Here is a 26,335-nt window from a genome sequence, read left to right as displayed (position 1 = left end):
GTGTGTGTGTGTCTGTGTGTGTCTGTGTGTGTGTGCGCTCATGCACGTAGGCAAGTTAGAAAAATATTGGTTTAATTAGTGTAAGTTAGCTATGTACAGCTGTAGATAACATAATTGTTCATCACATTTTAAAAATGTTCCTTTTTTCTTCATCTACTGCTGAGCAATTTCTTGAAAGATACTTTTAGGAAGCCTAACTCTCAATTAGGTGCGATATTGAAAGATAAGGACATCATTGAGATGTACATAGAAGTTTCTCAGTAATTAATAGTTTTGAAGGATCTCAAGTGACTCAAGTTTGAGGCCAGAACAGGGACTAGGTTTTTAAACTTATATAAAAGATCCAGTGAGTGTTTGATTTATGTTTTCTTGTGAGGTAGAGTCTTTCACTAATAACAGTCTCAGCCTTTTCTTCTCGGGAAGTACTGAGTTCTGTTGAGGAAGTCTGCTCACTTGTGCTTATGGTGCTGGTTTTTATTTGTGTGATTTAGCTTTGGCATCAGTGAAACAGCTCCATTATTCCTATGAGAAATGACAAACTTTTGTGTTACAGTCATTGGGCAGCACAGGCTGATGTGAAGGAACTGCCATTTAAAAGTGAAATAATATGTGTGTCACTGTAAATACTGAACTTTCATTTAAAAGGTCAGGATTTAAATTCTGTTTTCCTTTCCATGATGCAAAGAATTGGTGCATTCAAAGGTAAATGCACATTAATGCCTCAAGGAAATTTTAAGTATAAAAAAAAGTGGTTTTGGTTGTTTAAACTCCTTTTCATTTAATTATTATGTGGCGAGGGTACTTTTGGGGGGGGCGGGCTAATCTATTTGGTGTTCTATAAGCTTCTTGTATCTTCATAGGTATTTCCTTCTTTAAGTTGGGAAAGTTTTCTTCTATGATTTTTTTGAATATATTTTCTGTGCCTTTGAGTTGGTGTTCTTCTCCTTCTTCTATCCCTATTATTCTTAGGTTTAGCCTTTTCATGGTGTCCCAGATTTCCTGGACATTTTGTGTTATGACTTTTTTGGCATTGGTGTTTTCTTTGACTGACGATTCTATTTCCTCTATTGTACCCTCTACACCAGAGATCCTCTCTTCTATCTCTTGTATTCTGTTGGTTATGCTTGCATCTGTGTTTCCTGTTCATTTACTCAGATTTTGTATTTCCAGCATTTCCTCTGTTTGTGTCTTCTTCATTGTTTCTATTTCAATTTTCAGATCTTGAACTGTTTCCTTCACATGTTTCATTGCTTTTTCATGGTTTTCTTGGCTTTCTTTAAGGGATTTATTGATTTCTTCCAATTTTTCATTTGTCTCTTTCTCAATTTCTTTATTGATTTCTTCCAATTTTTTGTTTGTCTTTTCCTCAATTTCTTTAAGGGAATTTTTCATTTCCTCTTTAAATGCCTCTAGCATCTTTATGAAGCTATTCTTAAGGTCACTTTCTTCTGCTTCTTCTACATTGTGATATTCAGGTCTTACTGTTGGAGGAGGGCTAGGTTCTGGTGACGCCATATTGCTCTTTATGTTGTTGTATGTATTTTTGCATTGACGTGTGCCCATCTCTTTCTCTAATAGGGGCAAGAGGTGCCTGTGTCTGAATGAGGTGCTATTGGTCCACTCTGTGCTTGTTGTGTCTGTGTCTCAGGCGGCCCCTTTGGGTTCAATCTTAGCTCTTGGTCTTATTTGATCTGGCTAGCTGATTCTGTGACTCAGGGATTCGCTCTTGGTCTTATCAGGGCTCTTGGTCCAGTTAGAGCTGATGGATTCTGTGTCTCAGGAAGCCTCTCTTGGTCCAGTGAGAGCTGGCAGATTCCTTGTCTCAGGAAGTTACTGGGGTCTCAGGCAAATGGGTATTGGGGTAGGGCGTGGGTCTGGTAGATTGCAGGGGTTTTGGTTGGGGAGCCTGGCTGAGGGGAGTTTTCCCTGCTGGCCAGCAACTGGGGCATAGTGGCTGGGGGTTCCAGGGGACTGTCGGTGTCCCAGGGCCTGGGGTCCCAGAACGATTGTATGTGTCACAGAATCTCTACCATGAAATCTCAACAAGAGGGCTGTTTAAACAAAGCCTGAGCTCTGGCAATACCAGTTGACATGCCAGTGTTAGTAGGGGTAATCTCATGGGTTCCACTCCTAGATGAAGAACTACAGGTAATTAACTGCTGGGAGGTGGAGAATTTACCTATTCCAGAGATACGCCTCCTAATTTGTTATATAGTACCAAGTGATTAGCTCTAGAAACTTTGACATACAAGATAAAAGGATGTCATTTTTTTTAAGTTTTATGGTTTAATAAATAATATCTCTGATATTGCTTTTGAGGCTGTAAGCTTAGCAGAATGTATTTAGATTAGAAGGGTGGTGACTCTTACCCTCAAAGAGAAGCCATAATTCATAAGATTTGGAGGGTAGATTTTAGGATTCGGTAGTAAATTGATGAAGGAAAAATCCTAGAATTAAATGAATTAATTTCTCATATTTAGTTTCATCTTTCATCTCTGGCTTCTTTAATCCATGTATCTCTGCATACTCCTACTTTTTTCCTTAACCTGATCATCCAGACACAAATTGAGTATCTGCTGGTAATGGCCACTTTTTCCTTTTGCTTGTGGGAATCTATATAATACCATGCTCATTGTTAAGTGTACTTAGTGATTAATCAAACCTGTGTTACCAAGGTCTCTGAGCACATTGTATATTCTTGATAGGTCTCTCATCAGACAGAAATTTTTACTCTTGGTTTCTTATTTCTAGCTACTATGCTTAATATGTGTAAAACTTCTTATGGGAACTCTAAATCTGTGCTTCAAAATCTCCCCACACATTGAGGTTTCCAGAGAAGTTCTTCTTGTTTGTTTGTTGTTTGCTTTTTATCTTCTTTTTGTTTTTGTTTTGTTTTATTTTGTTTTTTGACTCTCCTAAGACATTGAGATCACCCCAGTAGATATTTTGTGTGAAAATTCTAAGTCATGTTTCATTCTTTTGCAATTTTTTTATTATTTGAGAATTTATACATGCATGTAATATATTTTAACTAAATCCATCCCCTTTGAATTACCTCCTTCTGTATTAATTCCTTCTGTATCACCTCTCACATGTTTCCCTCACACTTCAATGTTTTGGTTTGTTTTTTGTTTTGTTTTATTAAAACTTACTGAATCTACTTACTGATGGTATTGCCTGTATGTTCATGGATATAGCTTCTCTGATGCTACATCCTTGAAACAAAGTTTCATTCTCCTAGAAGCCGTCAATTACCAATAGCTCCTCACCTAATGGTAAAACTTCATGAGCCCTCCCTCATCCATGCTGACATTTTGTCTAGCTTGATCTTGTGCAGGTCTCGTGCCTGAATTCCCAGCATGCTCCTTTCTTACCCCTTACCAGTGCACTCTATCCGTGTTAAGACATGGGAACAGAAGGAACAAAGATAAGGAAGGGAGGGAGGTAAATGAAATGTGGGGAGAATGCTTCAGTGTTTGCTAGCCATGCGTTTTAGTCAGTCACACATCATGCAGCAGTAACCCCCCTCCTGCCTCCCTTTGGAAAATGACTTCAAGGTCTCTGAAGAAAGACCGTGTAACTTACTTACCTGCAGCAAATCGATAACCATAGGTCCTTGGCTGCCCATAATCTAGTTTCTTAGATTAAATGCTAAAACTATGAGAGACTAGGCCTGTACACCCTGGCTAAATGAACACTTCAGATCCAGTGTCCCACAGCCACTTTTGACTCATAGGTACCTGGCTTCTGCTTCTGTGTTCTGGTTAGTCAGAAGTTTGTCTATTCCTTTAGATGTTTTTAGATTTATAAGATCTCATGTTAAATAAGTAATTTGTTATTTCAGTTTTTCTTAGTTTCTTCAGTTTTAAGCTTTTTATTTGAGTATTAAGAGGAATATTATTACTCACAACAGCCACACTTCTCTAGAAGGCTCAGGGCAGTACAGATAATTTGAGAGCTGTCAGAGACTTTGTGTATGGTTTTTCTTTATGCCTGAGAAATTGGAGAAGATTATAAATAAATTATTTTAATTTTCAACTTAAAAACCTGTGAAAATAATGTATATATTACTAGATTGTTCTTAGTAACAATTTTAAGTAATTATAAATAAATATTGAAAATAATAATAAATACTGCAATAAATGAATACTGAAAATAATCATGGACGTTCTAAAATAAGTCACTTTAGTATTTTAAAGTAATCATGGACCTTCTAAAACAAATGACTTTAATATTTTAAAATAACATTTATTTTAATCAACTGGCATTCCTCAAAATACCTTTAGAATTCCTTTTCTGGAGTTACCATTACTAACATAGAGGATACATTAAAACCTGTTTCATGCCTGTATAATCAATTAATCAAAGATAATATATACATCTATATACACATATATATAATACATAATCTTATTCTTCACAATGTTCATTGATCACATTTACCTTTAATTATAAGTGTTAGTTCCTTATTAGAATAAGATTCACCCTGAAAACACAGCACACTAATGTATAGAAGGTAATCATAATATGTACAATGGGTTCTGAATGAGTTATTCTTGTAAAAATTTCAGTGTCTTTATTTAAAAAAAGCAGCAGAACTTTGTAGTCATGTGTCTTATATATTAATCTAGCTGTGATGAAAATTGATCTTCATTATTTTATAGGAAAATCAAAACAATAAACTGAATATTACTTACTGGTAAATATTATATTATTATTATTTAAGGAAAGCTTGTGAAGAGGTAATCCACCCTGAGGTAGCTGCCCTTTCCTGGAAGACTCTTATTCACCCAGTATCATATTTCAGTGAAGTTGATTTTCTACTTGAGCTATTTTAATTGACCACAGCCTCCTGAGAGTCACTGTTCATTCTTAAAAAACAACTGGGGAACCCTGTAGCCTTGAGAGTGGCATAAATAGAAGAATAGATTTGAAAGGCTGTGGAAAGTGGTAAAGTAGAGTCTGTGCCGCTCGCTATCTTCTTCACAAATATAGCTGAGCCAGTAGGTGAAAGTTATAGGATTTGAGCGACAGTTTGGTAGAGTTCTATTAAAACACAAAAACAAAACCCTCACTGGCTTGTAAGAAACACAATAGGGGGAAGTGGTAAAGAGAGTTAAATGATCCCATCTCTTATACTGCACACCACAGTCCTGTTGGCTAGATTTGGATTTCCAGCCATTGCCCAGCTGGTAAATCGTTGAAAAGTATCTTAGGTCATATGATCCCATTGTAGCCAATTGGGTGGTTTGGCAGACAACAGACATCTATTGACATAAATTATATGCACACTGCATTTGTCTGTGAGCATGCTTTGCTTGTCTGTATATCCCGCATAGATAGATGCATAAATTGTGTGTGTAAGTCCATACCTGAATATTTATGCCCAGTAATAAGTACCTTGATTCCTTCTAGGAAACAGACCGGTAAGAATAATCTAGTTAGAGCAGTTTCTATGGGGATTTTTGTTTACTCCTTTTTTCATATTTCCTCCAGTTGTAAAAATTACAGTGATTACACATCATAAAGCCTATCTGTAATAAAATGCATCAGCTGGCCAAGGTTTTCATCGCTCACTCAATAATCCATTAATACAGCAACGCTGCCCAGGCATCTTTATAATACCAACTCGGAGGTAATTTTAATCAGCTAGACCAGCTGGTATTTAACAGCAGCTGCTGGAGATGCCACAAATATACTCAGTAGCTGACATCTTTATTTGCAGTTTTTCAAGGGAGAAGAGATTCTCCTGTGGTTATTTGTATTAGGCATTTAAAGGAAGGTGTAAAGCAGATAGGGTTTATGCCTAAATGAGAAGGGAAAAGGAATGATGATAAAAAAAAACAACGGTGATAAGTTCCATTAGAAGAGGTTTGTAAATGCAGAAGATGCTGAAATACATAACAGTACATTGGCTCAGTGGACTTTAGACCTTCTTCCTGGTTATATTTGCACTAATTGTGGGTATCACTAGCAGTAAAAATGTGGTCTGTGTGGCATCTTTATGTCCTTTTACGCTAAATTTGTAGTATCTTTTACTACATAAACCTGAAGAAATCCCTTGACTCTAGACACTTTGCTCATGTATGAACTCTGACTCAACCACTTCATGTCATGTCTTTTTTGTGTATTATGAATATATTTTGTAACTTCAGTTATGATATTTTATACACATAAGGGCAACATTGATATGCATTATCTAGTAATAAATGTGGACGGCCATTTTGTACTAATAGGCAGCATAGCAATGTGAAGTTAGCAGTAACGAGACCATTATAAACAAAAATTTAATTACATTTGGTGGCTCTTGGCTTACAAAGCACAGAAGTAAGTAATAGACTTTGCTGCTCGTAAACGACTAGTCTGTTTGTTAAGTCCCTTGGCTTTCAGCCCTTTTACTTTTATATTTTGTAAAATACTTTGCTATCTCTTCTAAGTAGGAATTGTTGTCAGAACCTTTGGATTTGTAAAATCTTCCCCTTTTGGAAATGGGCTACAAAAATACTTTTGGTTCAATGAAAAAAATAAAGTAGAAGGCAGCATGAGTGTAAAACAGTGGTCTTTCAGAGTAGCTATGGAATTCCTATTTATAGACAGTGGGTTTGTGTAGAGAGCTGTACACTGAAATATGATGAAGTCAGTGTCTAATACATACTTTCAGAGCTAATTTCTTTTGTCATTTTCTCTAAGATTGAACTTAGAAGATTAAATAGTTTTGTTTTTTGTTTTTTGTTTTATTAAGGAAATAAATTGGACAAGCAATGTTACTTAGTAGTTAAAGGCAATTAACACCCAGCCTGCCACCCAGAGTTCTATTCCTGGGACCCAGGTAGTGGGGGGGGGGGGAACCACTGACTCCTTCAACCACAAAATGCTTACTTTGGCATACAGGCTTTTACACACACACACACACACACACACACACACACACACACATACACACACGAAAGAAAAATCAGCTTAAGAAAATGGATGTGTGGACCTTGTATAGCTGCTGTAGAAAACATGTTTGTTGTTTCTGAGTCTTACAGAGTAAGAATAACCTTTCCTATGTTCATATTTTTTTGCTTACAACCCCCTAAAAATGTTAATTACAGTTCAAGTGCACTGCTGTACTAAATGTCCAAAGATTGACCGAATCCACTGTAACACAGTCTTTGCAGGGAAGTTCCCCTGTCAGGGCCGGTGACTTTCTTTCCCAGATCCCAGCAGTTACCTGACAACCATGCAGGGCTGTGACTGAAAGTTAGCAGTCAGTGACAGGAAGGAGCACTGAGAGAGCAGTTCGAATCTTAATATTACTTAGCTGGCTTTTGTGTTTGGTTTTGTTTATAGTGGAAACAGCCCATTTAAGTGTGTTAGTGTGTTTGACAACAGACAGTTTGATATATTGCTGGGCACAGCAGTAGGTTGGATTTGAATGGTATTAGCTCTCAGTGTTTTGATTAATGGTAATTGTCTCCATGAAAAGGCATTTTTTACTACAACTCATAGTTCTGGAAACAGAAGTCAACTTACAAGATCCATAATTACTATTCTGAGTTAGCACATAAAAGGGCAAGGAGAGCCTGCTGCAACAGCCCAGTAGGGTCGGCTTTTCCTCCCTTCCGCTTTGTATTATAGTTAGAGAGTGTTCCTTTTGTCAGAATATAAATCTTCCCTTGTTTATCTTTTGTTCAGTATGTGAAGTTGATTTATGACACATTTCTGTTGCCCATAATTTAGTTTAAATCCTGTCCCAGGGTGAAGTTTTCACCTGTCTGTACAGTGGACTATAAAAGGAAAGCAAAGCAGCCGAGTGTGATGTGGAAGGAGGAGAAAACGTACTTACATTTCTTGTTTTTCTTCTTTTAACAAAACAAAGTAGCCCAGTAATATAGAAAATGGCTAGTTTTTTTTTTAAACACTGTAGAGGTTTTTATCACTTTTGTAGAACATTTCATATACTACTAATGAAGGAAAACTCAGTGGAAACGTAAAGGTAAATTTTATTTGTAGAAAATAAAAACTGCATTTAAGGACCAAGTTTTTATTAGCACAGAAGCATCATGCCCTGATAACATCTCCTATTTTCATATATAGGTTCATATTAATATATGATATATATGCATCATATATGTAAATATTTAGGTAGATATAGATATTTGCAAAAGGACTACTTTGCAGTAATATCTTTAAACTATGGAAATTAATCTCAAATGAGTGTTCTTACCCTTAGCCTTATGGAAAGAACCACTGGGGTCATAGAGGTAAGTGCTTATATATATATACATATATATATATATATGTATATATGTGTGTGTGTGTGTGTGTGTGTGTGTGTGTGTGTGTGTGTGTGTGTTCAAGGTTTTCTTTTGGCCTATTTGTTTAGATCATGGTAATGTTAAGCTAATAAATATGCTTGGTTGGGGAAGGTATTGTTTGTTTCAGGCTTTTGTTTATCTGCTTGGATGGCTGCTTATTTGTTTTTTTGTTTGTTTTTGTTTTGTTTATTTACTTGTTTTTTAAGGGGGAAAAAAGTAAGTTTTGGAAGAGAGGTAGAAAAAACTCATTACTGTACTTTTTCACCCTTGTTGAGATGAGAAAAATTGACAGTAAAGTAAAATATGATCAGTATTCTTCAAAAGAATGCGACTAGCACCCTTGTTTGTGAACTCAAGGTTGGGAATCAGTATATACATGACAACCTTCCTCCTTTACTTTTGTAAAAAAAGCAAAATTTTGAGTCTCTGGTATTTGCGAAAGAAACTTAGTGTGATATTTTAAAAATAATAGTTCTCTCGATTTTAGCAGGATTTTAGGTTTATATCAATATAAGCATTTTGGCATAATTATTAGCACATACCTTCCATATGGATGGCTTAATATATGCCATGTTCTATAATATATCTGAAAGGTACAAATCTGTGAAAGAAGAACTTACAGTGTACCAAATTATTTCCCCTAAAAGTGAACGAGCCTGTTTCACAGTAGCATAGATTGATGCTATTTCTTAGGCTATTTTAAGCAAAATTAAAATTAATAAATGGCTGTCTAACATATGCCTAAGCCTTATATACAGAAAAAGTATAACTTAAAAATATTCTTTGTAGGTAATAGCCATGTGTCATGGTATCTTTCATTGACAGGAATTTTAAGTAGCATAAACTAGTTGAATAGACCTCAATTAAATGATAATTTGTTAATGCAAATGTATCTTCATCCATAGGCCATTACTGTGGAATGTTAACACACGATGTTAGAATACAAGAAATCATCCCATGCAGGTAGTAGTCAATCAGTTCTGACCTTATGTCTCTAGTGAAAGAAAGAGTATATAAGTGACATTTAATCTGAATGAACAGAAAGTTGGCTCTTAGAATCGTTGTGGCTCATGCTATTGGTCGATAGTGAAGTGACGGCTTTGTTTGGTAGATGGGTAGTTGTTTGTGTCTCAGGGGGGCAGGCCATCACTTTCATCCTTTGTCATTCTTTCCAGACAGCCCTCCAGACTGTATTACATTTGAAATTATATGTTCTCTCTTCCGAAAGTGGTTTGTGAGACAATGGTAACAAATCAATGGTGATTTGTTAAAGTTAATACCACCAACACCCGAAGTTGTACAGTTATGGTCAGCTCCATAAGTGTCCAGTGAGCCATTTGTCAGTCTGTCAGTGACATACAACTACTCAGTCTCAGTTGTCTAAAGTTATGAAACACTCTGGCACTAATAAAATACAACTTATTTCACATCTAAAATGAACATGATATGTACAAATGACTTGTGATACTCATATCAACTGTGGACCTGTATGCTAACTGCTTTCCTTACAGAGATAAATTTCTTTTTCTGATTGTTTAATCATTTAAATGTATCATTACTCCTAAAGGCATGTGAGCTAAACTAACTCATCCTGGTGTGATTAACTTGTGAGGCCAAAAACAGTCTCAGAAATGAGCTGTTCTGCAGCTGAAGGCATTAAGAATTTGCTGAAAGGACAAACAATAATTTTCATTTAGGAACCTCTAATCCTTTGCTGATCATCCCTCTGCCCTCACTTATTTTTAGGAGCCGTAATCTCTGCAAACTTTTTCAAGATATCATTCAGACAGTTGTAATGTTGTAAAAAGGCAATGTTGTAAGCCGTTTTCACTTGTTATTCTAGGTAAAATGTTGTAGTTACTATGCTATTTAAAATATAGTGAAAACATGAAATGCCATTTGAGTGAAAGCCCAGGTATTTAAGACAGTGGCAAGTTGCTTTAAGTAGAAGCTCATTGTGCAGGCAAGTCTTCAGAATGGCATAGCACAGTGATTCTCAAGCCTAGACCCAGCATCGCTTGGGAGATTCTTCAGTCCCTCATAGTCAGAAATAGGGAGTGGCCCAGCAACCTAGCTTCATGCAGGCTACAGACGTGTTTCTGACATGCATTAAAGTTTGCAGAACAATGCAATACACTGATAGAGGCAAAATAACAAGACATTGTGGGTTATTTCAATCCTCAGTGTATGTATAGAATTCAAAGAAAAAGACAATTTTCAGTTTCACTCCTACTTGATCACCACTGCTTTTTGTTTTGTTGTTGTTGTTGTTTTTGTTTTTTGTTCTTTTTTTGTTTTGGTTTGGTTTTTTGAGACAGGGTTTCTCTGTGTAGCTTTGGCACCTTTCTTGGAACTAACTACTGTAGCCCAGGCTGGCCTTGAACTCACAGAGATCCGCCTGGCTCTGCTCCCCCCCCCCCCCCCCCCAGTGCTGGGATTAAAGGCGCGTGCCACCACTGCTCGGCTATCACGACTACTTTTTCTACCTACTTTTATATTTATTTGTTTTGTGTTTGCATGTATGTATGCATGCATGTGGGCATCCATGCATCACAACACATGAAGATGAGAGAATAACTTTTGGGAGTTGGTTCTCTCTTCCCACCATGTAAGTTCTTGGGATCCAATTCAGCTTCTCAGGCTTGGAAACAAGTCCCTTTACCTACTGAAACATCTTGCTAATTCCAGTTTTTTTTTTCTTTATCTTTAATCATTTTATTTTCTGGTATGCAACATAGTTGTGCAATTTGCAGGAAGATTCTATATTGTTCTGCATTGAATTGTCCATTATTTCTGACTGCAAGTGCACAGTGTACAGAAATGCTAGTATTTGGTGTGGGTTGTATACTATTTTACACTTATTTAAAATGAAGAATGAAGAGATACATTCTTTTTTATGACATTCTGGTGAATCTGTGAATAAGTGCCATGATGGAGGACTTGCCTAACATGTGCAAGACCTTGGGTTCAGTGCCAGGAAACACACACATACTCACCCCTCCATAACGATTAATGAAGAATCCTTGGGACTTAAAACTTTTATCCAAAGTAGACCTTATAGATACTGTAGTGATTAATATTGATTGTCAGCTTGACAGATACTAGAATTACCTATGGGATAAGCCTCTGTGTGTATCTGTGAACGAGTTTCTAGATTAGGTTTATTGTGAACAGGAACACCATTCCAGAGGCAGCGTTCCCAGACTGAAAAAGGGAGAAAGCAAGCTAAGTGTACATGTTTACTGTTCTCTGCTTCTACCCAAGCTTCCATTCATGACTTCCCACTGTCATGAACCAAATGAACCCTCTTCCTTAGGTTGCTTTTGTTACAGCAATAAGAAAGGTACTTAATTCTGATACCAACAGCAACAAAGAGTGAGCCGGATCTACAGGGGAATTGCAGAAAGACTGTTGGAGCAGTCTGCCAGGAAAAAATTAGGAAAAGCTGAATTTAAGCCAATCATAATTATAGGTAATTTTGTTGAGGGCATTCCTGAATGTTTTGCAACTCAAGTTGCAGTGTGTGGAGCAGCAACACCCTGTCATATGGAAGTGTGGTGGAAATACAGAATCTCAGTCTCCATCCCAGGCTAGTCGACTATGTAAGAATTCACATTTTAGTGAGGTTTTCGGGAAGTTAGCAAGCACATAAAAAAGAGAAACTGACTTAACATATTAGCAGACAGGATTCCATCACTGACAGTGAGATTTAGTCACTGATAGTAAAGGCATATATTTAATAATGTCACCTTTGTAAGATGGAGAAGTCTGTGTGACTGTGGAAGTTCCAGGGGGCATTGGAGTGAATACCCAGGGTAAGAGAAGTGTTTTCATTAGCTCACTTGGACCTGATTGTCGAATGGATAGATTATGGAAACAGGAAAGATGATTAATTATCTTTACATTTTACTTACCTCTTTCCTAGGGAAAAAGTTAAAAATTTAGTGTCATAAGAGGGAAAAATCAAAACAAAAAACTCTGAGCTGAGACTTTATGGGAGTTTTTTTAAGTAGGAGTGTTCAGATTTTCATATTTTTTTATACCTCAGTTACTTTATCTCAAGAAGTTTGAAATTTTTAAAGATGTTTATTTGCACTCTTTTCACATATACATATACATATACATTGTCAAAATTTAAATCTAGAGTAACTTGTCAATAATTTTTTTAAAATTAGGGCCTCTGAAAGTTAGTTGTAACTAATTTAGTAGTTATCTATGTTTAGAAGAAACAAGATAGTTTGTGAATTGAGAATTCACTGAATGAGTCATGAACATTCAGAAGAAGAGGTTACTCAGCTGTGTATCACTATTAATAGGTAGAATCAGGTGCTTGATCTACCTCATAGCACCTCAGTGAGGTGGACGCAAATATCCCCTGATGGGCAGAGGAGCTAACTTGCCCAAGTTCAACTGGCTGGCAATAATATCCTCAACTGCACCAAAGATTATGCTCTCTGAAAATACAAACTACACCAAACAAAAACATCCAAGCTATAAAATACATGTTGAATTATATAATTTTAATGTAATTTTTATTTTGTTTTTAAAATATATACTATATTAACCTTCATTACCAGCTCATTTTTTGGAGCTTAATAAAAGTCCAGAGGCTGGGGAGTCAGCTCAGCAGTTGAAAGTACTTGTTCTTGCGAGGACTCAGGTTTGAGTCCTAGCATCCAAATGGTGATTCACAACTGCCATAACTTCAGTTTCAGGAGATCCAGTGTCCTCCTCTGACCTTTGTGGGCAGTAGGCACACACATGGTGCACATAAATACATGCAGGCAAAAAACACTCACACATAAAATAAGATGAATAATTTTTTTAAGTCCATAGACCAGTGGTTCTCAACCCTTTAATACAGTTAATACAGTTCATGTTGTGGTGACACCAACCATAAAATTATTTCATAACTGTAATTTTGCTCCTGTTATGAGTTTTAATGTACATATCTGACATGTGACCCCCAAAGGGGTCTCAGCTCACAGGTTGAGAGCCGCTGCCATAGACAATTTCGAGTGTATATTGAGTCGGTGTGTATTACTAGTGAATAAATATTGAATATGCTTTATAGGTTTACATGAATGACTTCAGAATTCTCAGGATGGATAAAAGTACTCAATACATAATATTGAGATGATTTATTGTTCATTTGGGACAGCAGATAATAGATTACCATTACCCCATAGAGATCATGGAGATAAAAGGAAAGAAGTGGAGCTGCCAATAAACAAGAACAATGCCCACACAATGTTAATGTAGTCTCAGGTATGACTGCTTTTTGTGTGTTTGTTCAATGCAAGCAAAGTATGAAAAGGAAGATAAACTTTTTTTTTTTTTTTTTGCCTGAATGAAAAGGCCACATTTTCCAAGGAAAATGATTCTTCCCCACTTAGCAGCCATGAATTGCAGTTCTTCCCATAGGAGTGGGTCCTCAGGGCCTCCTCCCCAGTCTGTGCTGAGTGTGACTGGCTTGGTCTTATGTAGGTGGTGTACAGGTGAGCACAGCTGCTGGGAGTCGATGCGTAGAGCAGCCATGGCCTGTCTAGAAGTCAGCACGTCACAGCGTTCCTCCCCATCCATGAGCTTTCATGCTTTCCTTTTGTAGCTATTCTTAAACAAGTGCACATCAGTTTTAATGAAGAAACATTTTACTTGAATAAAGTCAGTCTTGACATGAATTTATATGTAAAAAAGTTGAATGACTCTAAATATAGGTTTTATATACTTTAACACTATTAATGTGTTGTGGTTAGTCCGGCAGTGCAGCTTAAGAAACTTACCATAATGTGCAGAAGGAATTGAGTGTGTGTGTATGTATGTGTGTGTGTGTGTGTGTGTGTGTGTGTGTGTGTGTGTGTGTGTGTGTGTGTATAGTTGAAGTTGTATGTATGTGAAAGCGGATGTGGCTCTGGAGAATGGTCATCACTTTCTTCATATAATATTTCATTAAGCAGTGAGGGCCCTTTCAAAGTGTAGTTCAGGGCAGAATTGCCTGATTTTGCAGTTTGGAATGATCTCTGTCTGCAGCAGAATGGGCCTGAATGAGGTGACAGTATGGAGACAGATAAGAAAGCACCTGGAAAATCTTGTCTGGTAGGAAGTGATGAGGTCAAGGGCAGTAGAGTTGAAATGGGTAGAAAACTGTGAGTCAGAGAATGCTGAGTTTTGCTCTCATGGACTGGATGTTAGACAAGCCACAGGTTAAGGACTGGGAGCCACTGTTCTCTCAGATCCAGTAGAGAGAGGCCAGGGTGAGGGAAGATTGTTAGAATGTGTTCTTACTGCAGTTTTCAGCTTCAGTATTTGATTTAGGTGTTTGTAATCCTCTATTAATATCTTTTAAGAGACTAGACATCAATGAGACAGCCCACCTGAAATGGAAATCCATCTCCACTACTTACTCCATTGCCTCCCAAAACAACACACATTTCTAAGAGACAGTTTCTCATCTACAGAATAAACATAATACCTCTTAAAACTTTAACATTGGAGGATGTGCCGCATGTAAACCACTCAACATTGTAAGTACTCACATGAATATTATAATGTTATTGATTAGAGCAGATTGCTAAAACTGGGTTGGGTTAGTGGGAAAAATGTTTCAGAATAGAAGTATTACACAATTTTCTAAAGATTACTGAAGTGTATTCACAGTGCAAAATTAAAAGACTTGGTAAGTGTTAACGTGATGTCTTCAGAGCTCTTAAGTTTCAGAGGTCAATACCTGCATTACAGTTCACAAGCAACAGTGAGAAGTGTTAGAGAGGACGACTGAGAGAAGACATTGGCTGCTAGACACTCAACTCTGCTTGTTTTATAAATAAATTGACTCCAGATTCCACTATGCTGTTATTCCTCCTACTAATCCCACTGTGATTAAAAACTCTCAGTGACTCTAGGCAGAGGTTCTCAACCTGTGGGTCTTGACCTCCTTGACAAACCTGTCTTCAAAAATATTTACATTATGATTTAACAGTAGCAAAATTACACATATGAAGTAGCAACAAAAAGGATTTGTGGTTGGGTGGCTTCCGCATGAGGAACTGTGTTAAAGGGTTGCAGTGTTGGAAGATTGAGAAGCACTGCTCTAGGAATTTTGATCTTCCTTTCTCAGTTCCCTCACATGAAGTGTAAAGTGCTTTTGTTGGCTTCTTAAACAAACTCTGTTTACTGCATATGCCTTTTCTTCCCATGCTTATTCCCTCTAAATCAGGTAGTAGTGTCTTGGCCAGTGAACTCTTACATGTCCTAAGAGGACTGCCTTGTCCAGCTCCACGGCTGGCCACAACTGTATCCAAGCACCCCAGCTGCTACATCCCTCCCTGGGATGGCAGCTGGAACTAGATGTGAACCTTCTGCCTGCAGGTCTACCCCATTTCCACGTGTTATTCATTCTATAGCTGTATGGATTATTGTTTATTCTTTATTTTGAGCCTCTCAGATTGAAACCTTTGCAGGCAAAGCACTGCTGCCTGGTCCCTTTATATCATGCTCCACTCCCAGCATGGGGAGGACACGAGTGTGAGGTGGAAACAGAGGAGGATTCCTCCATATTCCCCTTCTGTTGCTTACACCCAGAGCATCCTTCTGGAGAGCTCTGAACAGCCATAAGGTTTGTAAACAATGGGACTGTTCACCACTTCACCAACTTCTGAGAAAACTACCAGGAAACCTGCCTGCTACTCTCAAATAGTAGAAGGCTTTATATTGTAAAAATTAATTAATCAATATTTAACAGTACTACTTTTCTCACATTAGCATTCTATTTGAAAATGTAAATTTAATTCTCTGTAATTTTTTAAAATTCTCTCCGTCAAGGCTTTTGATTGTTATATTTCTAGCTTTATTTTAAGAAGTAACCAACATCTTTGTTTTTTTTCCCTAAAATTATCTCATAATTAACAAAATTATCTTCAATAATTAACTGGATCTCAATTCTCTTGAACAAATTAATTACAGATGTCATGCATATATACTTAGGTGGTAAATTTGGAGCATATAATCTACTTACATAAACATGCTTATATATATCCTTATAATATCATAGTTACATAACTCTATATGTCAGTATATGAAAAATCAGTTTCTCTGAATTACTATATCAATACATGGGACAACATAGATCATCAGTTATTACTGGACAACTCACTTTCTTCAATCACTTTGTTTTTACACATAAGCAGAAAGTGGATTTTCAGAGAATGCTTAGCTTGGTGGGTCGACGCATAAGCTATTTGACATTTGTTCCCAGGCAGACCGGATGCCACATGAAAAATTTACTCAGGCAAGAGACTCCCAGGAATAAACAGTTCTCTAGTGTTGCTCACAAGGGACTCGGCAAGGTGAGCGGAACTTCAGCTTGTCACGGATGCACTGTTCTGACAAACATAAGTAGATGCTAATGGCTAAATCGTGACAGAATAAAGTCCCACAACCATATGGCTAATTGCCACAACAATATCTTCAGTGTTATTAATCAAGTTTTCATAGTGAGCCATGATAATTGGAATAATTAGAAACAGCATAGGCATTGCTTGTCTGCCACATATTCTGCAGAAAGGGACCTCAAACAACCATAGTCACACTTGCAATACTCTATTGTTTAATGATACCTTTTCCTCAAAATGGACTTGGTAAAATAATGAATTAGCTGCATGCCATTGGTATATTTTGTGTTAGCTTCTATAAGCACACAAGTTTCTAAGGGGTACTACTGCTGAAGCCCTTGTGTTAACGGTCAACAGTTCTTTGAGATAAGAAAGAGATATGGCCATTTTGGAGATTATGGTTTAAAAAGTGAATTTGTTGCTTACTAATTTCAATGATGGTTAATCTTTTTTGTCATACCCTTTTTTTATTCTTGGAGAATTCTGTACAGTAAGTTTCGATCATATTCACACCCTCTACCAACTTCTCCCAGATACTCTAACCCCTCCACCCTCTCTCTACTTATCCAACTTTGTGTCCTCTTTTTAAACCACTTTAGTTTAAAAAAAGAGATGAATAAGAAAATAGTTGAATAAATTAACAATATATTTACATAATATGTTTTAATTTGATACATGATTTTGAAGCTTTAGATTCACTAGTCTCTTCAGTTAGAAATCATCTCCAGATTTCCTAAAATAAAAATAACAGATTAGAAATGCTATTTCATTACAACCTTAGGATTATCTAAGTCAGAAATTATTGCTTCAGAAACTCCTGAATTCTACAAAATTTAAAATATGTGTTACTTTCTTTTATTTGAATGATCCTCCCCTACTTCTCTCTGTGGATCAAAAGGTACAAAATACATATTAGGAAAATTGGAAATTAAAGATAAGAAAGTGAACTATGATTTTTCCCTTCAATCAGTTGATCATTTTCCTAGTTGTACAGAAGATACTAAGTTTTATGAGGTCCACTTGTCAGTTATTGGCTTTACTTCCTAGACAGATGGAGCCCCATTCAAAGAGCTCTTTTCTATACCTATACTTTATGGTTGCTAGCTACTGTTTCTTCTAGCAGTTTCCATGTTTGAGGTTTCCTAGTTAGGTCTTTGGTCCATTTATAGTTCATTTTTGTGCAAGGTGATAGATATGGTTCCAATTTCATTCTTATATATGTGCACATGCAGCTTTCCCAGCACCATTTGTTGGAGCCTTTGTTATATTGAGCTATGTTCCCTTCAGGCCTATTCTCTTTAAGACTTTCATCATGAGTGTATGCTGAGGCCTTTTTTCCATCTGTTGAACTGAGCATGTGATTTTTGTCTTTTTAAGTTCTTTTGTATGATTTATTATACTTAGTGACTTAGAATATTGAAGCATTCCTCCATCCTTGGAATCAAGCCACCTTGATTATGTCAGATGATCTTTTTGATGTATGACTGTATCTGGTATATAAGTATTTTATGGAAGGTTTGGTGTCTGTGTTCATTGGGGATGTAGGCTTGTAGTTTTCTTGTGTCTTCACCAGGGATTAGCAATAGAGTAATACTGGCTTCATAAAAGTAGATCTGAAAGTGCTCCTTCTGTTTCTATTTCTAAATAATTTAAAAAGTATTGGCTGTATGTCTTTCAGAAAGTCTGATTGAATTCTGATGCAAGTTCATCTGAGCTGTGGCTTTTTTTTTCCACAGAGGGCTTTTTATTAATGTCTCAATCTCATTAGTTGTGGATCTTTTTAGGTTGCTGATCTCTTTTTGGTTTAACTTTGGAAGTTCTGATGAATCGGAAATCAGTCTATTTCTTTCAGATTTTTTCTAACTTAATGAAGTACTTTTACTGTTGTTGTTGTTGTTGTTGTTTTTAAAGTATTCTCTTATAATCTTGTGAATTTCTTTGGTTTTTCTTGTAGGGTTTGTCTGTTCACTTCTGCCTCATTACTTGGTTCATCTTTTTTTTTTTTTTTTTTTTTTTTTTTGGTTAGTTAGTTGGACCAAGGGTCCGTCAGTCTTGGTTATCCTCTTGCAGAACCATCTCTTATTATTGATTCTTGGTATTGTTTTCCTTATTTCTATTTATTTCTGCTCTGAATTTATTATTGGTTGTTTTTTTTTTTTTATTTTTAGTCATGATGGCAGTCTTCTAGATTTCGCTTTGATTTGCTCTTTTTTTTTCCAAATTCTTGTTGCATTATTAAATCATTTATTTATAGGACTGCTTTCAATGTCCCAGAGGTTTTGTTGTTTTGTGTTTTCATTTTCATGTATTTACAGGAATTTTTTTTCTATTTCTTCCTTGGTTTCTTTGACCCATTCATCATTCAGTAATAAGTTTTTTAACCTCCATGAGTTTGTATAGTTACTAGAGATTTATTGCTGCCTATTTTAAGTTATATTGTGGTCATATAGGATACATTAAGTTATCTCAGTTTTTTTCAATTTGCTAAGTTGTATGTGTGTTTGTTTGCCCCAGATGTGATGTATTTTAGACAGTCATCCATTGGCTGCTGAGTATAAGATGTAGTTTTTGATGTTTGGGTGGAATATTCTCTATATAATCTACCAAGTCAGTTTGATGGTAATGTCATTTAATTTTCATGTTTCTCTGTTTATTTTTTTTTTTTTGTACAATGATCTGATCTATCCATTCGAGAAACTGGTACTAACCTATTATTATTGAGTTGATGTTAATCTTTCTTTGTATGCTTTTTATAACATTGGGTGCCCTGGCATTTGGTGCATATATGCTTAGGATTGTATTGTCTGTGTGATTCATTGTTTCCTTATTTAGAATGAAATACCCTTTTTTATAACTCTTATGACTAGTTCTAGATTGAAGTCTTTTTGGTCAAATATTAGGATAGCAACATCACTTGCTTCCTGATCCCATTTGCTTGGAATACTTTTTGCAGTCCTCTCACTTTAGGGTGATACCCATCTTTAGAGCTAAAATGAGTTTCTTGGTAGACAACATAAAGATGGCTTTTGTTTCTTAATCTATTCAGCCACCCTGTTTCTTTGAATTGGAGAGTTGAAGCCATTGACAATTGAAGTTACTATTGAAAGGTATGTTTGTTGCTGTCATTTCTTTTTGTTCTGTTGGCTATTTGTGTTCTTAGTAAAACTTTGTGTTTGGGTTATTATAGCTTCGTTTTCTTTCTACACTTTTGGCTATGCTTATCTCTCTCTTCAGTCTGAAGTATTGTTTCCAGTATATTCTATAAGTCTGATTTGATTGACATGAGTTCTTTTAGCCTGTTGGTTTGGCAGAAAGTTTTTTCTTTCTCTTTCAACTATGGTAGATAATTTTCCTAGATACAGTAGTCTAGGTTGGCATATGTCACCTTATAGTACTTCAGGCTCTTCTGGATTTGAACGTTTCTGTTGAGCAATCAACTGTTATTCTAATGCTTTTCTGTTACATGTGACTTGTGTTTATTTCTTCACAGCTTTCAATGCTCTTGCTTTGTTCTGTATGTTAGTTTTTAAACTATGACATACTGTGGGGAATTTCTTTTCTGATCTTGTCTATTTGATGATCTGTGTATTTCTTGTATCTGAGTCTTTCCTTAGTTTGGAAAATTTTTTTTGTTTGATCTTGTTGGATGTCTAGTCTGTATCATTGCCCTGGGATTCTTCTTTATTTATACTATAATTGAAGATTCAGTCTTTTTATGGTACCCTAGTTTCTATATTCTCTCCCTCTCTTTCTGTCTGTCTCTCTGTCTCTGTTTCTCTCTCTCTCTCTCTCTCTCTCTCTCTCTCTCTCTCTCTCTCTCTCTCTGTCTCTCTCTCTCTCTGTCTCTCTCTCTTTCTCTCTCTCTCTCTCTCTCTCTCTCTCTCTCTCTCTCTCTCTCTCTCTCTCTCTGTATGTGTGTGTGTGTGTGTGTTTCTCCTTAGTTTTTTATTAAGTTATTGAGCATTTCAGTTCCATCTTCATCACAGCTTGATTTCTCTTCAGTGTATTCATCTCTTTGTTGAATTTTGTTTTTTCATCCTAGATTGTTTTTGCTATTTCCTTCAGCCTCGGGTTTGTATATTCTTGAGTGTATTTAAGTATGTATTCTCTTTGAGTTCATTGAGCTCTTTATGTCTTCCTAAAATGCTTTGAATTCTTATTTGAATTTTATGATTGTTCTTTTTGAGTTCTGTGTCCTTGGGTTCATTTATGTCATTTTCATTGGAGACAGAAGACTGGTGAATTTGCAGGGAAGGCATACTGTTTTGACCTTTCATGTTATTTTGGTGTTGAGGCATGGATGGGTATGTTGGTTGTGTGTCTGATGTGAACTCAGCAGGCTGGGCTGACAAATAGGATCCTTTACCTGCCTGGAGGTTTGGATAGGAAAGACAGGTTTCACCAGTCTCGTCTGGGTCCCTGGGACCTGGAGTATGTCTGGGAATCAGGCTGGTGTAGATAGTTAGGGTCAGGTAAACTCATTAGGCTGTACCAAAGCATAGGATGTTTGTGCTGAGGTGAGGCTGGAGGATGGACCTGTCGTGAGTGGTGATTGGAGTGAGGGATACATTTGTTGGAAATCACAGGTCTCTTTGAACCCCTTGGTCCAGTTAGATGGTCCTTTGTGTACATGAGTCTGGCAGGTCCCAAAGGGCTAGGAGTAGGTCCAGGATCTTTGGCAAGCAGGTATATAAGATGACCTGAGTACATACGGCTGTATATATGCTACTGAGGAGCACAGGTAGATTACCTGTGTCTTCATGCCATGTGGGAGTGCTATAGGATCCATAATATGGAGCCATCTGTGTTCTGACATATCCTAGAGAAAGTGAGAGAGGATGAGAGAAGATCATGGTCCCTGTCATAGAGCACAGTGACAACCAGATTGGTATAGTTGTGCCAGAGATATCAGGTGAGTTACCCATGTCTTCCTGCTACCTGGGATGGCTTGAGAGGTTTGAATGGTGTGGAGATGAGGCTGATCTCACAAGTCCCAGAGGGAGAGGAGCTAGAAGGATGTCAAGGTCCATAGTTAGTAGCCATAGTGTGGCCAGAGTGGAGACTCCTTCAGTAATCTTAATTAATTGATGATAATGACGTTCTTTAGGCTTTCCCTTTCTTTCGGCTACTTCATCTTATTGCTATTTATTAAAAAGAATCTGGGTGGAGAAAATGAACCTGTTCATATTGGCACCCATTGCTACTTAGAAAAAGAAGTAAAGAAAACTTGAATGTCTAAAATGAGGTTGAATTATATATAGACTTTACTCATATAGTCTTGCTTGAAGTAAAATACAGTTCTATTTATTTAAACTTCAAGTTTATCTTTTATCTTACTCAATTTGCCTTCGATGGCAGCCCTCAAAAAGCCTTGCCTCAGTGGCTTTCAGCCTGTGGTCACAAGCCCTTTGGTGTTGAATATCAGATATCTTACGTGTTAGATATTTGCATTATGATTCATAATAGTAGCAAAGTTACAGTTATGAAGTAGCAATGAAATAATTTTATACTTGAGGGTCACTACAATATGAGGGATTGTATTAAAGGGTCACAGCATCAGGGAGGTTGGGAACCACTGTCTTACCTCAAAGTTACTCAGTCCTTAAAAGGCCTTTTCACACAACTGAAGTTTGGAGAGATTGCTGCACAAGGGTTGCAGCTAAGTACCCAAGTGCTCAATATCCCCTCTGTGTTAACCTCATCATCAGTTTTTTCTTAAGGCTCATTATCTGGTAATTAGAAACTTACTTGACTTTGTTTGTTTGTTTGTTTTTTCCATCTACAAGCTTCCTTACTCTAATTGAGCAGCTGTAACTGAATGAAATGTTTTGTCACGTACAAACTAACGGTTTCATTTGCTTCATTTTTACCAATTTTTACTGTGCTAGTTGTCAGTGTGTTTGCGGGTCTTATCCAGCTTGAATCCTCTGGGTCCTGAATCCAGACTGTACGGCTTCTTCAATGATGGGGCCTTACCTTCAAGGCAGAAGCCGACCACAGGAGCAGGAAGCCATTATTTTTATGGAGTCCCTTGGGCTCCTCTCGCTTATGACTTGGAGAGAAATTTCTTTTCCCTGGCACTGCAGTATTTGTTGTGTCATCTGTGGCTTTTGAGAGGAGCTTTGAGATGTATAACCTTTAAAATTATTTGTGTATGTTTACACATACATTTACATTTCATATGTATATTTTTAAGTAAACATAAAATGGCTTTTTCAGTCACCCTTAGTTTTATCACTCATACTTTCTTCTCCCTCAGATAAAGTCCCCACCCTGTGTTTCCCATGCTCCCTTCATAGCACTGATGCTGTATTACCCTCTTCTGGAACTCCTTCTCCCCACCCCAACCCATGGTCCCTTTTGACTTTCCTGGATTTTGGAGTTACCCCCAGTTATATATTCACATCTAAAGATCAGAGCTAGAATCCATAAATAAGGAAGAACATGTGACATTTGTCTTTCTGAGTGTGAGTTACCTCACTCAGTCTAATATTTTTCCAATTTCAATCTTTTACCTGAAAGTTTTATGATTACATTTTTCTTTAGCACTTAACAGAATTCCGTTGTTTATTTGAACCACATATTCTTTGCCCATTCATCACTTGAAGGATGTTTAAGTTGTTTCCATTTCCTCGCTATTGTGAATAGAGTGGTAGTGGGCACAGCTGAGTAGGTGTGGAGTAGTATGGCTCCTTTGGTTGTATGCTAAGGAGTGTCCTTGGGTCACACAGATCTACTTTTAGCTGCTTTTTTTCTTTTAATTTATTCTTTGAGAATTTAATAAAATTATTTTGAGCATTTGACCATCCTTTCCTCAAACCCGAGAACCACCATCTACCCTCCCATCCCCTCACACCCAAATTTGAAATTTCTCTCTGGAGTCCAGTTTATGCTGCCCAACTAGTCCTGGAGTGTAGTCACTCCAGCAGGGGTCACATCCTCAAGTAATGGTAGGGATTTGTGCCCAGCTTTCCCCCCATGCTGGGGTTTTGTCTGGCTGGATTGTACACGTCTTGTACATGCTGTCACAATCACTGTGGATTTGCACAATCATGCAATTTCTCCATTGTGTCTGGAACACAGAGTTTCTTTGATATTTTCGACAGTTCCATAGCACATTGTTTGATCAGGTCATGTGGTATTTTTTAGTTCTTTGCATATTCTGGATAGGAATTCTCTACCAGATGTAGAGCTGGCAAAGATTCTCACCCTCTCTGTGGACTTCATCTTTACTCAGTGGATTGTTTACTTTGCTGTTCAGCTTTTAGTTTTATGAGATCCCACTTGTTAGCCTTAATTCTTAAGCAAATGGAATCTCATTCTGAAAGTCCTTCCTATACCTATATTATATAGGCCACTGTCTATGTTGCCTTATAGCATTTTGAGCATTTCAGTGTCACATCAAAGATCCATATCTATTTCTTCTTAAATTATTCACACCCAAAATAGAAATAGAACACTTCCTGTCAAGCTATTGTTACTGTAACTAAACCCAGGTAAAAACACAATAATAACACCAACAACAAACAGAAAACTGTAAGTCAGCATCCTTAGTAAACAATAAAATACTAGAAAACTGAATTCAGGAACATATCAAAAATATCATCCACTACAGTTAAGTTGACTCTATTCCCAGAGGCTGAGATGGTTCAACATTCATTAGTCAATAGCTATATTAAGCATATAAATGGACTTAAAGAGTAAAATCATATGGTCATCTCAACAGATGTAGAAAAGACCTTTGACAAATTCAACATGACTTCATAGTAAAAGTTACAGCAAGAAGAGGACTGAAGGGAATATAGCTCAACATAATAAAGGTTATCTATTGACAAATCTATACCAATCATCCCAAATACTAAAAAAAGAGAACAACTTAATCCTATTAAAACCATGAGATAGGGCTGTCCACTTGTCCCACCCCTTTTCAGTGTCATACTTGAAGTACTAGCTAGAGCAATAAGACAAGATAAGGAAATTAAAGGGAGACAAAGAAGTCTAGTTATCGCTATTCGCAATAATATTATGTATAAGAGACTCCAAAAATCCCACCAGAAAACTTCCAGAAATGATCACAGTTTTCAGCAAAGTGGCAAGATACAAAATAAAATTCCAAAAATAAGTAGCTTTTCTATATACCAATAGCAAACTTATTGTAAAAGAAATTCTGAATTCTCCCATTCATAATAGCATCAAAAAAATACTTGGGAATAAGTCTACCCAAGGAGGTGGAAAACCGCTACAATTAAAACCCAAAAAAACCTAGATAGCAAAAGCAATCCTAACCAAAAAGAACAATGCTCTAGGGGTTACCACTCCAGATTTTAAGCTATATTACATAGCTATACTAATAAAAATAATAATTTACACAAAAACAGTAGTTCAGTGGGGCAAACTAGAAGACCCAGATATGATTACATGTTGTAACCATTTGATACTTGACAAAGTGGCCAAAAATACACTGGAGAAAAGATACATTTTCACCAAAGAGTTCTGGGAAAACTGAATGTTCATAGTTAGAAGATTGAAATCAGTCTCATATATACTACCCTATACAAAAGTCAACTCCAAATGGGCAACCGTAATTAGTCCTTAGTTGGCTGGGGGTTTATATCAGAGGTTTCCCTTTGTTACTGCCCCACCCTTTCTTTCTTTCTCCCCTGCTGTGACTGGAGAGAAAAACTTTACAATTGTGAGTGGCTGCCTAAGCAAGTTGTAGAAACAAGGCATGCCCCCTTGTAGCTATATAACCGATGCCAATTTACACACTTCAGAATTCTAGTTCTATGAGATTATAAATATCATACTTAAGACTATTTAGTTTTTTTCTTATTTGCAATAACTAAACAGCACTATTTTTCTTATAAAGAAAGAAGCATGCAACTTATTTTTATTTTCTTTCCTCTGTTTCTATATTTACTTTCTGACCATCTAAAAAGTCATTACAAAAAATCTGACATGGTAACTCACTATGCTCTTCTTCTCTCTTCACTATTTCTTAACTAGCTTTGACAAGTACAATTTCTCTCAGCAGTAGTTTCCTGCTATATAAACTTAGTAATAATCCATTAGGCTATAAAAAGGGTTTAAGCATGTTACATGCATGTATTGTTAAGTCTCTTGCTTAATAGGTACGTTCTGCAAAATAGTATCTTAAATGATGTTGAAGCCCAGTGCAGAGATAAAGGTGATTCATATATGTAGATGTAATATAAGCATTGCTTCCAAATAAGGGCACAACAAACATGGAAAGAAAGCATGAACATTACTTTGTTATGATATTTTTGGGGCATTATAAAACTTTCAGAAGCTTACTGTAAAAATAAGGCCTCCAGTAACTGTGAGTATACATTTTGTTTTTTCTATCTAGATAACACCTTAGTTCTTTGTTTTCCAGTAGATTCTGCACTTGAATTCTTCAATATAATATCTAAAATCCATCCCACAGAATCATATGTTCAGTAATAATTCAAACTGGATTCTGGATTCTGTATAGGCTCTTTAAACAATACTGTTTAAGTTCTTATCGTTAGTGGACAGGAAGCATGCCTCTTGTATTCTGTCCTACAGTATTTGAAGTTGTCAAATGTGCAGGTGGGCATTAGTGATTCTTTAGAAACCAGAGCAGATATCAACAACGAA

General features: G+C 36.6%; 1 protein-coding gene across 4 annotated transcripts in view; it reads left to right on the top strand.

Annotated features, from left to right (window-relative positions):
* Positions 1-26,335, top strand: part of Tbc1d5 (TBC1 domain family member 5) — a 454,960-nt gene that overhangs the window by 299,069 nt on the left and 129,556 nt on the right. The window lies entirely within an intron of this gene.

The sequence above is a fragment of the Peromyscus eremicus genome, chromosome 16_21, assembly GCF_949786415.1.
Source record: "Peromyscus eremicus chromosome 16_21, PerEre_H2_v1, whole genome shotgun sequence".
In the NCBI taxonomy this organism is placed as follows: Eukaryota; Metazoa; Chordata; class Mammalia; order Rodentia; family Cricetidae; genus Peromyscus; species Peromyscus eremicus.
This window is presented reverse-complemented; position numbering and strand designations above follow the sequence as displayed.